Source organism: Carassius carassius, chromosome 30 (genome assembly GCF_963082965.1).
Source record: "Carassius carassius chromosome 30, fCarCar2.1, whole genome shotgun sequence".
Lineage (NCBI taxonomy): Eukaryota > Metazoa > Chordata > Actinopteri > Cypriniformes > Cyprinidae > Carassius > Carassius carassius.
Window position 1 is genome coordinate 19,784,475 of NC_081784.1, and position 17,237 is coordinate 19,801,711.

A 17,237-nucleotide genomic window follows, 5' to 3' on the forward strand; every position below is an offset into this window, starting at 1 on the left:
GCTTGCATGTCAACTTTAATATTAAACCAGCCACAGATACCAAATAGAGGCTATGAGTGTTTAAATTAGCCTAAAGATAAGAGAAAACACAAATGTTAATGGCTAAAATGCTCAGCTTTTTGCTGACCTGGCTTCATTTACATAGCCACATTAACTTAGTTTCCATTTCATGACAAATAATACTGTTAGGCAGACTGACTGTGGACCAAAATATGAATATGTTTCTCAAAACAAGTTAGTTGCTATAAAAGTACTGCTGAAAGTTAAGGTAATTACATTAAATAAAAGCAAAAACAAGTTTTTGTTGCCAATTCTATATTTTTGTGTGTAATGTTGGGCTGGTGACACTTTAGCTTTATTTTTTGTCAGAGTGTCACATTAATTAAAATGAAGCTGTGAAAAATATACGAGAATTCCTTCCCTGGCCTATAGGTCTATGTGGAGAGGATATGGTGAAAGAGATAAAACTGTAAGAGATAAAACATACAGTCATTTACCATTCAGTGCACGCCCTAAAAAATATCCAATATCTCACCTCACACATGCATCACAAACTACGCCATGACAGCCTTATTAGAAAGACAAAACAACCTGCCTGTTTCTGTTAGTCTTGATAACCTGCCTGTCACCCTCCCCTGCTTTTGTAGGATCCCTCCAAATTTAGCACAAAGGGACTGTAGGAATAGAATTGGAAAGCTCATTTACTGTTTTTTTATTTTTTATGTTTTTATGTTTTGTGTTTGTTTGTTCTGAATGTTCAATCGCTTCACAAATCTGTAACAAACACTACTGTTAAAAAGGTTGGAGTCAGTATGTTTTTTAAATGAAACTGATGCTTTTATTTGGCAAGGATACATTACATTTATCAAAATAAGACATTTATAATGTTACAAAAGATTTATATTTCACATAAAAACTTTTCTTTTGAATGTTTCATTCATCAAAGAATCCTGAGAAAAAGTATCACAATTTTCACAAAACTATTAAGCAGCACTGATATCACATGATAACAGTAAGCAACAAATCAGCATTTTAGAATGATTTCTGAAGGATCACTGTGTGACACTGAAGACTGGAGTAATAATGCTAAAAATTCAGCTTTGCATCACAGGGATAACTCACATTTTTAAATATTTATTAAGAATATACATTTCTAGTAGCATTTAACTGCATTACTGTATTTTTTAAGCCTTTGGTGAGCATAAAAGACTTCATTCAACAGCATGAAAATAAAATCTCATGACCCCAAACTGTAAATGGTAGCGTGCATTTTGATTGATAAGTAATTTTGGGTTAACGAATGAAGTCTAAATGTGTGACTTTACCTATGATAGTCTGATCAGATGTAGCACAAATACCAGATTAACAGCTTTCTAGTTATCGAAATCTCAAACTGCACAATAAATTCATACTAAACAACAGCAGACAAAATCTCATGTCAAACTGGATGAACAGGCTTGTATTAAAGGATCTCAGAGAACTTGCCCAGACAGTTTTACAAACTGACGTTTGCTAAGGTAAACTCCTGCTGTGAGGATTCACAAAGGGACACGTGGGGTTCCTCAGGGCTGGAAGGATCAGCCTCAGTTAAGATACAATTGTGCCAGCACTGATATGATCTCTAAATTTAGATTTTTTTTAGCTGTCTATGGGTCTGAGAAATAATTGACACAACTTGATATCATTAGTGTTAGTACAAGAAATAACAAATAGCCTATGCACTGCTCAGTTAGAGATGTTCTAAGCAATCATTTGGAATTAAATTAAATAAAGTGCATTTACACCTGAAAGGAATCCTGATTATATTTTTCTTATTATATTTAAAGACCTAACACTAATGTAATGTTGGAATAAAGTTCTAAACTGGTGGTCCCAACACAATAGCTTATAAATGTATTGTGATCGTTCGTTGACCCATTAAAATGTCTGTTGCTTTAATGAACTTCCTGTATAGAGAGTAAAGTGGGAACTCGTTTAGAAAGGAAGATAGTATACTCTATCCATGATCCACTTAAATTTTAGAACAGAAACGTCTAGAAATTGTATACAGAATTAAGTACACAATCCCTTTGAAACCCCTAAAATATCAGCTTTTGTCTGTGTGGAAGTGAATGTTCACTTCCATGTGATGTGACAGGTGGTCTGGCCTAAATGCTTCACATTTGAGACTACTGCCTCAGTGAATGACTGAGTGTGAATATAAGCATTTGCATAGCTCTAATGTGTTAAACCTGCCTCAATACCTCCCCTGAGCCATCAGGAACAACCCCAAATACCAAATGTTGCAAAGGGTCTTGCATTAACACATGCATTGAGGCAAGAACTGAATGCTCTCACCTTCCTCACACACACCTCACTTACTAAAGAAATACATCTGTGGGAATTAAATGATCTTTGGTAGAGATTTCAAAGTCAAACAGCTGTTAAATACATTTAATCACATGCAACTGCCAAATTAAAATGAAAAGAGGCAGTTTGCGATCCAGAGAATGAAAATAAAATATATTATAGTTTAAATTTATATTAAATGCAACAACTTTTAATTAGTTTAACCCAAGCTAAAGAATAATAATGCACATTTGATTAGATACAACTGTTGTACAAGTTATGCGATGAATTATTTGAATGCTTGGCGAAAGAGATGTGTTTTTAATCTAGATTTAAACAGAGAGAGTGTGTCTGAACCCCGAACATTATCAGGAAGGCTATTCCAGAGATTGGGAGCCAAATGCAAAAAAGCTCTACCTCCTTCAGTGGACTTTGCTATCCTAGGAACTACCAAAAGTCCAGCGTTTTGTGACCTTTGGGAGCATGATGGATTATAGCGTGGTATATAGTTAGGTACGCAGGAAAACCATTTAGGGCCTTAAGTAATATAATAATAAAATAATCTGTAACTGTTACAGAACTTAATAGGAAGATAATATGGGATAATATGATCATATTTTTTTGACCTGGTAAGGACTCTAGCCGCTGCATTTTGGACTACCTGTACCTTGTTTATTGAAGATGCTGGACAACCACCAAGAAGTGCGTAACAATAGTCCAGTCTAGAGGTCATGAATGCATGAACTAGCTTTTCTGCATCAGAAACAGATAACATGTTTCGTAGCTTGGCAATGTTTCTAAGATGGAAGAATGCTGTTTTTGTAACATGGGAAATATGGTTTTCAAAAGTTGCTGTCTAATATAACACACAGATTTTTTACTGTAGAGGAAGTAACAGTACATCCATCTAGTTGCAGATTGTAATCTACGAGATTCTGTGTACATTTCTTTATTTTTTGTCCAATAAGTAATATCCCTGTCTTATCCCAATGTAATAAGAGAAAATTATTTATCCAATCTTTTACATTTTTAACACACTCTGTTAGCTTAGATAATTTAGAAGTTTCATCTGGTCTCACTGAGATATATAGTTGAGTATCATCAGCATAACAGTGGAAACTAATCCTGTATTTTCTAACAATATTACCAAGGGGCAACATGTATATTGAAAATAGCTTGTTGCACTCCATATTTTACTGGTGATAAATGAGATGACTCCCCATTTAAATAAACAAAGTTGTAGCGACCGGACAGGATCTAAACCATCTTAGAGCCTGCCCTTGAATACTTGTATAGTTTTGTAATCAATCTATGAGTATGTCATGATCTATGGTGTTGAATACAGCATTACAAATGATTATTAAACATAATTATTTAAAATCCACTTTTGACAGCAACATAGGTCAAGAAGTTGCCCCATGTATCAACAGCCTCATGTATCAACAATATTCCTCAGTCTTGTCCATTCTGATATTCTGACATACATTTTTTCTGTACACAGTGACCACTGCTGACTACTGCTTTCAGGTCAGCATGAATGAGAGGCAATGAGACAGAGAGAGGGGGAGAATGAGACGGGCAAGAACATCTGCCTCCTGAGTCTTCTGGGAACAGATGGGCCTGCAGGGAGAAAATAACTCAGCCTTAGGCCAGCGTTGGAGGGAATACGAAAAAAGCAGAGACAAAAGAGAGGAGGGGGAGGAGAGCGTCGAGAAAAAAAAGGAGAGTAGGGGGTTTGTTGGGAGGGAGGCATAGAGGCCAAGGGGTTCTAACAGACCTGAGAAGGAAAGGAGACGACAAGGCTAGAAAGAGGAAGAAAGAGGTGAAATAGACAGGCCTATGCAGCTGATCAAAGACAGTGACAGCTGGACATAAACACACAGGACGGAGCAGAAGAATGTGAGAAGGGTTCAAAGGTGACACAGCTGATCAGCATGAAATGTTTACAACAATATTAAAGGGATCTGCTTCTGATCTGATAACATATCTTCACAGTTTTCACAGAAGCAAACATGGTCAGATACACACGTATCAAATTCCAAAATCATCCACATGATTTTTCAGTTTTTCAAAATCAGTGTTGAGTGTTTCAAAACTTTAAAATGCAGAAATGTTGAGTATTCCCCAAGATCAAAATTAACAGTTAAAACATCACAAATTGTAACTGAATGGCTAAACAGCATTATGGGAAACGGTTTTTATTAATTAAAGACTTAAATACTTCCTCATCAAGCTCCCAGTCAGCCTGTGACACTGCTTTCAGCCACTTTGTAAAGAGACACGGAGCTCTTCAGTGGGGGTCCGTGAAGCATATAAACACTGATTGTCCTCATTTAAAATAGATTCAGTGGTAGCCGTTCTGCAGTAAAATGGGTATTTTGCAAATGCTCTGCACAGCCCAGTCGAAAGCAGCCTGTAATTGTGAGTGAAGTGGACCATCAGTGGTGATAATAGAGCTCTGTGTTTGCACACGAATGTTTAATGTACCGATTTGCAAATGCATATGTGGTTTATTCTGAGCTCAGCAGCTTTATCCAGTCATTAATAATCCACTTCCCACCTGCTGATCAATATTTCATTATGCTTGTCATTTAATGCTGGACTTTAACTGCTCTGAACAGTTGTACTGGACATAATGAATATATTTTCAGTTGTCCATTAGTCATGAATTAAATAATGCTACTACCATTAAAGAGTATACAACATTAAAATATGGTACGTTCATTGTATGTATGTTGAGAAGTTCACATTTGTATAAAAATGAACAGAACTGAACAGTTGTTTACATACTCTTAATAGTGGATGAAAAGAACAGGCTCCTCCTCATAACTTAGACTATAACAAATTATTTTTGTTAATTCAAATAAAGTTTGAATTTTTGTTAATTCTGAAATAAAATAACATTTAAATCTTAGATGAAAAACGTAAAATGTTGCACTCGCAACTAAAGGAAATAAAATAAGTTTAAGTTGAGGCACATAAACTGAACTAAAGTTGAATATAAATATTGTAAACTAAAATGACAAAAGTACTAAACCGTAAACTAAAATTAAAGTGAAAACTGAAAATAAAAAAATCTTAATAAATACTAATATTGATACATTTTACAGTAAACGTGCCATTGTAAAGTGTAAAGTTGTAAACTTAGACACTCCTCTAAGTGTCCTGAAGATTGTAGAACAGAATAACCCGATTTAATCAAATAAATGTCCAGATATTTGTTTTTAGGAAGAGCAGTCTTCAAAGGAGTAGTTCACTTCCTTTCTCACTTCCTTCCCTTGTTCAGAACAGTTACTGGGCACCATTGACTTCCATAGTATTTTTTTTCTACTATGGAAGTCAATGGTGGCCATCAACTGTTCAGATATCAACATTTTTCAAAATATCTTCTTTTGTGTTCAACAGAAGAAAGAAACTCGAAAGAAACTCGTACTGGTTTGGAACAAGCACAGGGTGAGTAAATAATGACAGAATTCTCATTCTGAAAGTGAACTACTCCTTTAAACCACCAGGACGAGAAAAGGAGTGGCAGTTTTGTGGTAAAAGTTTCAGTAAACATCCTTGAACTTAAATTATATTTTCAATGAACTTTCAGTTATCTAGTTTGAGCATAAACGACAGTATAATCTTTCATAATGATCTATCATAAAGGTTCATAAACCCTTGGCTGCTGTTTCTGAAGTGAACTTTAAGTCCGTGAATAAAAAGGCACTGTATCTCCGATATCTTAACCAAGGCACTCATCTTAGGAGAAAAAATCTTGATAACTCTCTTGATAACTCAATCATGATAAAAGAGAAAACCTCTGAACATGTTGACTAGATTAAGCTCTTTCAGCTTGTTTTGCCCCAGCAGCACTCAGAAATCAGCAAGCCGTGTCAAACAAACATACAATTGCAAATAAGTGGCAGCTGGCTGAATACTGAATTAATCTAAACTTGATGTTGTCAGGTATGTTTTGGGGATAACAGAAAGATGAAAAATGAACATTCTCCAGTGTTTGAGCATGCACAAACACAACAAGCGGTTGTCATACTGATCATCTGGTCTTATCTATCAATGTTTATTTTCATTGTGGGATATAAGAGAGGTGAAGCAGAGATGGTCTGCCATGATATACAATGTCTCTGATATCAGGAGAGGTGTCTGTTTAGTCTTAGCAGTATGTATATAGGATGTTTGTTTGTGTGTGTGTGTGTGTGTGGTGTGTGTGTGTGTGTGTGTGTGTGTGTGTGTGTGTGTGTGTGTGTGTGTGTGTGTGTGTGTTGGCAGTTTGGGTGGTTGAGTTAAAGAGGTATGCTTGAGTGCATCTCCTGTCTCATCCATTTCACACAAAAATATCTGTCGACACTGGTCAGTCAACACCACAACAGATATTTATTTTATATATTGACAGCTCATTCACTTTGCATTGTTTATTTTATAATAACATTATTAATAGATGATGTTAAACTGATAGCATGTGAAGTCTAACCTTTTTAAGTTTTCATAATTATCTGATTGTGTTAGCAAAAGTAGGGGCACATATACCATTATTTACAATTAACTTATTCCTTTCAGCAGCAGGAAGGTTTTTCAATGTTTTTATTTTGTTTTTTTTGTTTTTTTACAATTATTATTATTATTATTCTTTATCTGCTCTTGGCACCCCACACACTTCCATCCAACACTAGGTGGCGCTATAATAAGTACATTTGCTTTTTAGTTAATAATTCTGGAAATGATTTATTTAATCATTTGGCAGTCATGGGCTAATGTTCTTTGTGGAGGGGCCCATGACTAACTGGCCTATTTCTTTGTGCAGAGGGAATTTAGCCATTTCTAAATGATCAGCCATTTACATTAACAACGTGAATGACAGAGGAAGGCTTTACTTATACTAGAGGCACTAAAGGCATATGAAGTCCTTTTCTCGTAGGTCTCACGGTTTTTAGGTCTCATAGTTTGGCATCAGTGTAAAAGTTTATTTCTTTGACCATGTTAAACTTATTCCTGAGTTTAATACGTAATAAGTTTGGAAAGATCTCTGTGATCTCCAGACTTGTTTTTAAAAGCTGAATGTGAGTGTTGCATTTTTAGAAAGCAGTTTTATATGTGAGACACTCCCATAAATAAATGAATAAATACTCAACCATGGATGAGCACAATGGACAAGTTCAACACATGTACCTCGTGGTGGATTAGCCGGGTGACAATCTATGCCAGTGTTGTACTGAATTCTGACTCATCTAGTAGTGTTAGGTTTAGGTGGTAGGTTTAGGATAAGAGGCGGGGTTAGAATTAGGCAGGTAGCGGGTTCAAGGAGTGGGGTTAGAATTTGTCAGGAAGTCGAAATTCGGCACAAGACCTTTTGACCTGTGAATCACAGATTGCTTCTTCGCAGAACGCAAACAAGAAACGTAATTCTGGACAAATGTGTCCGCAATCCTGTGAAGAACTATAAACAGAAATACAGAGCATCTCCATGAGCACAGTGCTGGTTAGCATACATTGGGTATGTTTTATGTGCACACTCGCTGTGGCAGTTATGGGGGACCGTATAATTTAGTTTAGATTTGTACTTAGAGGGTTTAGCGAAAGTTACGCTCAGGGGTCCTTGTAAAGCTGGAAAGTAGTGTAATGCCTGCAAGGTGGGAGGGTGGGAAGCAGGGGGCACTCTAGATCGTGACCAACATTATTATTATTTTTTTATAACTCTTGTTTCCAAAAACAGACTTGAATGCAATCTACACTTCACACCATACAAGTCACATTCAACCAAGTACCATGATTTTGTTGGGACATGAACCAGAGTACCATTTAAATATCATGATAAATGAGTTACAGTGTCATGCTGTCAGCCATTTTTCTCAACGTGTAAATGAAGATGGGGGGCTGTAATACTAATGTTGTCCACAAGACGGAGCCACAGGATAACAGGATAACATTTATTTTACGTCTGCTCTTTCTACATCAGTTTGAATGGAACTATCCTGTATATTTTGTAAGCTTTTTCACCAAACTTGTATAATATAATATTGACTTCCAGTAATATTTTGAAATACACATGGCAGTTGTATCACCTCAATTGTCGTCATTTTGATCAAATAAAACAAAGGATACATGTGAAAGTGCTAGTGATTATCTCTGATTAAAAGAATCAACAGGTACTTGTTTTGGGAGATGTTTTGTCCCATGTCTCAAGATTCATTGAGCTCCAACTGTAATTATGCACATTTGATCATTCATCTATTTTTTTTTTCATTAGTCACCGCTACAGATTTTATAGGATTAATGGGTTTTTTATAGAATAAGGTTCTTGAACAAACCAGCCAGTGAAGATTTGATTTGAAATTTGATTTGATATGATGATTTTTTTGCAATTTTACATCTAGGCCTATATATTTGTCAAATATATTGCTGCAATTGCCAACAGGTTTCCTGAGGATGCCGTTCTGGTGTTTTCTTTGCTGTGATTTGACAGTGGCTGCGATTCTAATGTTTCAGGGAGATCAAATAAATTAGGATTTCAATTCAAACCGTGCCTGGGTTTATTTTATTATCATATAGATCTACTCACATGTTGAACTTAGTCTTACTTATTTTAACTTGAGCACTGCGTTGTTGTAGGCTACAGGCCTTTCCATATTGCAGTTCGAGACACTAAAAGCTTGAGAGAGCATTTCACCACTATTTATAATGCTGCAATAAGAAGCATGCATGCCAATGTGACGTCACTGGGATTGACTATTAGAGCATCTCTTCACTAGCGCATGTTCCACGTGCACACTCTTGTACTTTAGTTTAGATTAGTACTTGGGCAATTTAGCATTAGAGACCCCCAAGGGACCTCGTGAATATGGAAAAGTGCAGCGCCTGCAATGTGGCTGGGAGGGGAGCAGGGGGCGCTGTAGATCGTTACAACTCTGTTATTATTATTATTATTATTATTATTATTATTATTATCATTATTATTAATAATATTATCGTTTCCGAAAATAGACTCGCATACACTCTTTGCCCCTTCATTCATGTCACATACAACCAAGTGCCTTGGTAAACACGAGTACCATGTAAACATTATTTAAAAAGCATTTTACTTTAAAGACAGTTAAATAATTTCAACATCATTTATGAATAATGTCAGTTTTGCTGACTTAGGAATTTATGAACAAAGATGTATGAGGCATCATTTTCAGATATTAATTCATTGGTATGGTCCTTTAGTTATAAGTTTAACCTTCAGAAAAATAAAGTCAGCCGTGCCTAATCTAATGAAAAGTGATCTTTATTTTCCTTGTTAAAAACATCTCCATCTCAATATTTTCTAGTGACTGGTCACATCTAAATTTTTCAATTGGCCTAATGTATGAATGTATGAAAATTAAATTCAGTTCACACAAATTCAATTTGGCTAACATTTAGATGTGATTGGTAATTCATACAAATTCATTTATGCATATCAAAAGATTTAGATGTGGTCAGTCCATAAGGAAATTTTGAGTTGGAGATGTCTGAATGTCTTCCAGGGAATGCCAAACAACCTTTCGATACAGTATTTGCTAGTGAATTGCCAAAATATAAAACTATGAATGTGAATTATTTGGATACAAATTAGCCTTATTAAATGAAGCATTTTACCAAAATTGCAGTTGTAAAGTACAAAGACCTACTAAGAGAAATCAAAGTAAACAATAAAGGATTTTACACCCAATCTGTCAGGAGAAAGCAGGCTGGATTCAGATGCGGGTAAACTCAAGGCTTTATTCGAAACAGGAGAAGAGTCACGGTTCACAGGTTACACTCGCAGTGACAGGATGAGTAGCAGATGAGTCACGTTTCACTCGCAGTGACAGGATGAGTAGCAGATGAGTCACGTTTCACTCGCAGTGACAGGATGAGTAGCAGATGAGTCACGTTTCACAGAAGTACGTATAACCGCCGGACCGGAGGGATGAACAGCTGGAAGCTACTAGGAGCTCAAGGCTTGTAAGAACAAGGGCAGAGGAATCAACAAAACACACTGGAGCCTGAGGACAAGACACGACAAGGTGAGTACAAAGAGCTGCTAGATGATCGGAGCTATTGGTATGAATAACAACAGTCTGACAATAGACAGAGAAACACAGGGAATAATAAAGGGGAAAAAATTAGAAGGACATAGAGAACAGGTGGCGAGCAATTAAGGTTAACAACGGGGAAACAAGGGAGACGGGGAAAACAAACAGGCAGACGTGGTGAGCTGTCAAACCATCCCAACACACACACACCCACACCAAAAAGACAGGTGATTAGCCCCGAGACCCGACACAATCATCATGTGATCATGGAAGCCACCTAAACATCAGAAAGCTGAGAAAACTGAAGGGAGCATAACGTTCCCTGGGATCTTGATTGTTGGAAAGTTGGTATAAGTTTGTTCAGTTCATTCATGAATTACTCATCAATTGCATCTGCCTATATGTTAAATAAAACTTCTAGATGTTCTGTCAAACCTTTTTTTTTCTTTATTTTATTATTATTATTATTATTTAAGATTTTGTATTTTCAAAAATGCTGCCTTCCAAAAAAAATAAGCTTTAAAATAAAAACGTTCATTATAATATATTTTAAAAATCAAGTTATGCTACTACCTACAATACTGTTCAAAAAATTAGGGTACGTTTGTTTTTTTTTAAACAGCAAGCATTGTGACAAAAAATGAACTTGAAATGAAAAACTTTTATCAAGCCACAAGAATTAATATGTTATATTTTTAAAAATCTTATATAATTGTAAGAATTAACCTAGTTCTTTTGCGAAGTCTTGATTTGGTTTTGGGGGTGTACTAGAAGAAGTTCTCACACTAAGTTGTTCGAAAAACATTATTTTTCACACATTGTACATTAGAACAATACCTCTCTCCCGGTCTGGCATGAAGAACTCAAATAGTTCCTGTATCAAATGAAGGCCCGCCTTCTGAAATACGAAATGTGTGACTTTGAGCTTTGTAACTTTGCAGATCTTTTTTATGCTCAAACAGCAACATTACAGACATAACTAAAGTTGAAAAAGTGAAAAAGCACAAAAGGACTCCTTTAAATAGAAAGCAACCTGTGTTACCCCACTCTCTACTTCTAAATTAAGTAATCATCAACACCACACGAGGGCAGTATAAAGGCATGGGTTTTTGTAGTTTACCCAAAAACCACCACAATGAGATCTGAGGAACAGTCAACAATTATACAATGAGCTATAACACGCAAACCTTTTCTACCTTCCCCAGACCGCATGTGTGTCACTGTGTGGGAGATCTCCATGGTTGCAGGCCTTTGATCTTGTTCTCATATGAGGGACACTAGCAAAAAACAGCATTCACATAGTGGCTTTGTTCCATTGCATCAAGTACAGGTTGGCTGCAAGTACAGGCTAAAGGAGACTGATTTAATCTGTGTAGGGAAACGGCTATGTGTGTTTGTTAGCAACCAGACTATGAGATGTCTACAGACTGCCAGAGATTTGACAAACATGAGCAAGGATTTCTATGATGGCTGCTTGGAAAATTATACTGTCAAAAAGATACTTGTTTTGAGTGAATATAATTTTCAGTACCAAAAAAAACTGACTACACTTGACTTAGCTATATTATTTGTATCTACTAAGTTTATAGGATTAATAAAGGTACTGTTAAATGACAGTTTATTATTTTTAAAAACTTTTCTCTTTTTAAAGATTAAAATAAACAATATAATAAATAAACGATTTATGTCAAAAAATAATTAGTCAGTTAACACTTAAAATTAATTAGAATGAGGTTACTCTTCTTTACAGAAATTAAATATATTGATTATTTTATTCAGCAAACACATTAAATTATTCAAAAGTGATGCTTTTGACTTTTAAACTTTTAGAAAGATTTTAAAATAAATAAATAGCACAATTGTTTTCCCTGAGATTACATCTACTCTAGCAGCTAGGTTTTTACTTAAGGTTTCACCCTAAAAACTACATTATTTGTGGTGCTTTGTAAAATAGGGCAATAAACTGTCCATTGTTATTACTGCATGAGGTTGAGACATGTAGCTTTGCTCTAGCCTGCATTGTGTGCAATAAGAGCACAGTCTGTCTCTTTAAAGCAGGGTTGTCTGAATCTCTATAGCAGGTTGTTTACAAAACACATCCACAACTTTCCTTAGTCCAGGGCTGATCACAGTAGTTAGGTATTCCAGCACTATTTACTCTCTTTTCACTGTCTCCCTCTCACTCTCTGTGACAGGAAGTGTAAACACTGATCAAGTGTCAAAGTCCAACCCACCAATTCTCACCTCCATTAAAAAGTGTCACCTTGCATAACTTTCCCAAATAACCCCCTAAAATGCCCCATATAATTTCACTAGCCACTCTAAAATACCACCATAAACTCTCCCCTTTTCCTCAGGACCACCTATGTGGAACTTGGAAACAGGCTATCGATAGATCACACATCCCATTATTGATTTATTGAGATTGCACCAAACATCACATTCTGTCGCCACTATGTTCACCTCAAGTGAAAAGTTCACACTGTCTTACACCACTGTGTAAAAGACATGTAGCCGAGTGTGACAGAGGCTGTAACATACAACAACATTAACTCTTGTATTGAAGGCTGTGATGGCCATAAACCAATAGACAATAGCAGAGCAGTCTAACATAGGAAGAAATTATTTTGGTAGAAAAATATTACATTAGAACATCAGAAAACATGAAATAACAGATCTGTATTAAAAAAAATAGAAACAAAAATATACAATATTTTTCACTTTTAGTATAAAGTTTTGTTGTTTTTATCCGAATACACTTTGATTTGGTTATAAAATATGAAGCATTTATATTGATTATATAATATATGAAGTCCAAGGGCCAGTCAAGTCCAATCGGCTCCTCCTCATGGCACTGGCTGAACAACAAGTCAAGCTCGGCTAACAGCAACCCTGGCTCCCAACAGCAGATGGAGTGGCACAACGAGGTGGGCCAAAGACGGTAGTCTGATTATGACCACGACTGGGTACCATAAAAATCGGTATGATGACTGGAAGAACCAGCAAATTGGCTAACGTCCTCAAGACACGCCGCATCGACATCACTTGCATCCAAGAGATGAAGTGGAAGGGAGCAAAAGCCAGGGACAGTGCCGACAGCTACAAGCTCTACTACAACAGCAAACGATCGGAAGTCAGTGAAAAGCTGAGGGATAGCATCATCGGAGTTAACCCCACAAACTAGGTGCAGGAACGACATTAAGGACACGTTCTAGGAAAGCATAGAAGCCCATCTTCGATCAACCGACCCGGAAGAACACCTGGTGCTCGGTGGAGACCTGAATGACCACATTCACATTGTGCCTGAGGCCCACGTCCAGTGGATCCAAGCACTTTACCGCAATGTCCCAAGTGGGGTTCAAACCTCGGCTGGAACATCACTGTCCTTCCCCATCACATTGGAGTCCATCAAGGATCAACCCTCTCGCCACTCCTATTCATCCTATGCATGGACACGGTGATGGCTGACATCCAAACTGCCCACCCATGGGTCGCTTCTCTTTGCTGACGACATAATTCTGGAAAATGAAGACTATCAACAGCGGCAAGACCCAATGCAGCAATGGAAGACCCGATTGGACAAGTATGGAATGCGGCTAAACATCAAGAAAGGCGAGTATATGGAATGCGGGCCTCAGACGAACAAAGCCATCAACAAGGACAGCAAAGGTCTGAAGAAGGCGACCGATTTCAAGTATTTCGGATCTGTCATCAGCAGTGATGGCAAAACCCTCCCAGACACCCAAACCTGAGTCAACGCCGCCTGAATGAAATGGAGCCAAGTCACCGGCGTCCTGTGCGACCACCAAATTCCCATTCGAATGAAAGCCAAGATTTACATTTACATCCCCCTTATGGACCGGAGTGCTGACCGGCAACATCCAAGCACGAGCAGGCCCTTAACGCAATGGAAATGCCAATGCTTCGATGGTGTCTTGGTCTGACCCCGATGAGAACATGTGACCAAAGAAGACGTCAGAAAGCGGATGGGCATTGCCCCAATCATGGAGAAGATGCAAGAAGGACGACACCGGTAGTGTGGCTACGTAGTAATAAGCGATAAAGGATAGAACAGCACTCCAACTAAACCCGCATGGCAAGCAACCACACAGAAAGCCCAAGAAGTGATGGCTCAACCGTTTGAAGGATGATATGCGGCACGCCAACATCGCCCCGGAGGTTGCTTTGGGCAGATCCAAAAGGAGACGGGCGTGCAGAACAGCAGACCCTTCACCCAAACAGGAAAATCGCTAGGACAAAGAAGATGTTACTAAGTCCAAGTCATTTTTGTGGTTAATTGTGAATAGATGATTAGAATGTTTCTGTGCATATACACAATTAATTTAATAGACCACTAGATTTGTGATAGAACAATTTGAAATTTCATTTCAATGTCAATAAATTGATCAAAAGTGGCAGCAAAGTCTTTTGTTACAGATTTTAATTGCAAATTCTTTTAAACTTTCAGTTTATCATAAAATAAAAAAATCCAGAAAATTATGTATCAGTTCTGACAAAGATATTAAGCAGCACAACTGTTTGAAAGATTGATATTAATAAGAAACAGTACTTGAGCAGCAAATCATCATATTAGAATTATTTCTGAAAGATCACGTGACACTGAAGACTGAATTAATGATGCGGAAAATAAAGCTTTCTATTAAAAAAATCACTATAATGATCTCATATTAGTGTTATAAATCTGTTATAATGAATCTAAACTGAAATATATATGGTCTGCTAAATTAAATATTTAAATGTTATAAATTCTATAATATTATAATATTCAAGTCAGTGAAAGACACAACAAATAAATCCTGATCTACTGGCATATTTGATATACTACATAAATATTCCTCAGACCTATTAATAATTATTAAAATGCACCATTAAAGAAGTGTAATAAATAAATAAATGAATAAAAGAAGAATTTATATTTTCTCCACATGATTGAATTTTTCCTGGCAAAATGGTTCAAGATTTTGATTTTGATCAAGGATCTGATTTTGGTTTCTAAGTAATTACTTTACCAAAAAAGCAATCAAGTCATCTCATTAGTCCTCAGTTCTATCCATGTTTTAATGTGGCTCCTGATGAGCAGACGAGAGAGAGACAAAGAGCTGGAAGGATGATGGGACATTAGTTGCATGGCCTAAACAATTATAACAACGGCCCAGTGTTTTAAACCCTGCAGCCCTACAGAGAGAAATCAAGCATCTGAATCGGCAATTGGTGTTGCTGAAAATGCTGGACCATCAAGTCAAGGTGGGGTCAAATGGTGTCAGACAGCCTGAATACACAGGCAAAATATCACTCTCCTCAGGGACAAGATTTTTTACTAACTAACCTGTCATACTATCTTTCTGCTATTTTTATACTACAAAAATGATATGGGAAATATCAAATGTGCTTTAATCTCACATCTCACTCTTACTTCACTTATCTTGTTAACATTATGTAATATACAAGATGTTGTCGAGAATGACGATAGACAATCATGACTTTGGTGTGATGCACAAGCATCATGACTTTGGTGCTTGGTTGAAATTGCTTGTGTAAAAATGAAATAATAAATGTTGTCCGAAGTTATAAATCTCTTGAAAAGTATCTAATAAATGTGGAAAGGTGCAATCAGGGGAGCAAGTGAAAGAAAATGCAATCTAACATGACAGCAACAAGAAAGTAAGTAAGTCTACTTTCCATGTATAGGCAAACAAAAATTAATCACAGGTAAGACAGACAAAAGTGGCAACGAGTTATGATCTAACTGTTACATTATTTGCTGGAGTGACCATTTGTATTTGGTTGATTCAGGGTGAAATCATATTTTTGAATGTTTAAATTAAAAATAGATGACATCATGTGATTGGAAAAAAAATTATTTTGGATGAAGCATATTTAAAACTTTTCTTTTCAGTGCACATCATGACCCGGCTGAATGTGTATTGAAGCTAGACGTAAGTTACGTGGTCTTCCGGTCAAACTGCTCGAAACAGTAAATGTTAAATAGACCAATTTGCCTTGTTTCTCCTTGATGACCCTGATGCTCCTACCAGAGTGAATAGAAATGGGATGGTCCATTCTGCAGTATTATACGGCTACTGCATGTGTACAGAAGTTATCTTGATGCCTATTGACTGAGGTTACATAATCAGGTGAGATAATTGATCAGTTTTCACCTCTGAGGTAATAATCTTAACGTCACTTGCTAAATAAAACACTAAGCATTATATCCCAACAATAAAACACATAGCACTTTTTGGTAAAACATAGATGTCTTTAACAGTAAACTGAAATTGTAACATGTTGAACTCATAATGCACTCTAGTAAACCCTAAGCAGATGCACAACCTGGTAAGTGAAAAGAAAGGGGAGAAATTTAAAGAGTACATTTTCTCTAAGCCAAGAAGTTTCACTTTAACCTACATGCATTCTAAATAGTCACTACTCTTAACCAGAATCAGACTCATTTAAGATCAACTAATGAAATAGAAACAACTAAGATTCAAAGACTATTGTCTTATTCTGCACATCAATGATTTTGCATCAGAAAATAATTTTAAATGAAGGTTTGATGTGACAGCTTTTTAGTGGTGCAATGTAAAAGGATGTTGTTGAAGGAGGGGCAGCCTGTACTTCACTACGACTATGAAAAGGACCACCAACACAAAAAAAACCCATCAGTGTATTCTCTGTCTGGCTCCAATACACAAACCAGCACTCATCCTTAATTTTGGTTAACGTCAGAGCCTAGCAGCACGTTCTGTCCTTGAAATCTAAATCAAAATAAATCATAAATATATTACAAAACCATGTTCTTGACAATTAGCGGAGGAAAAAGCATATCACAAGAAAACTAATGGGGTCCTA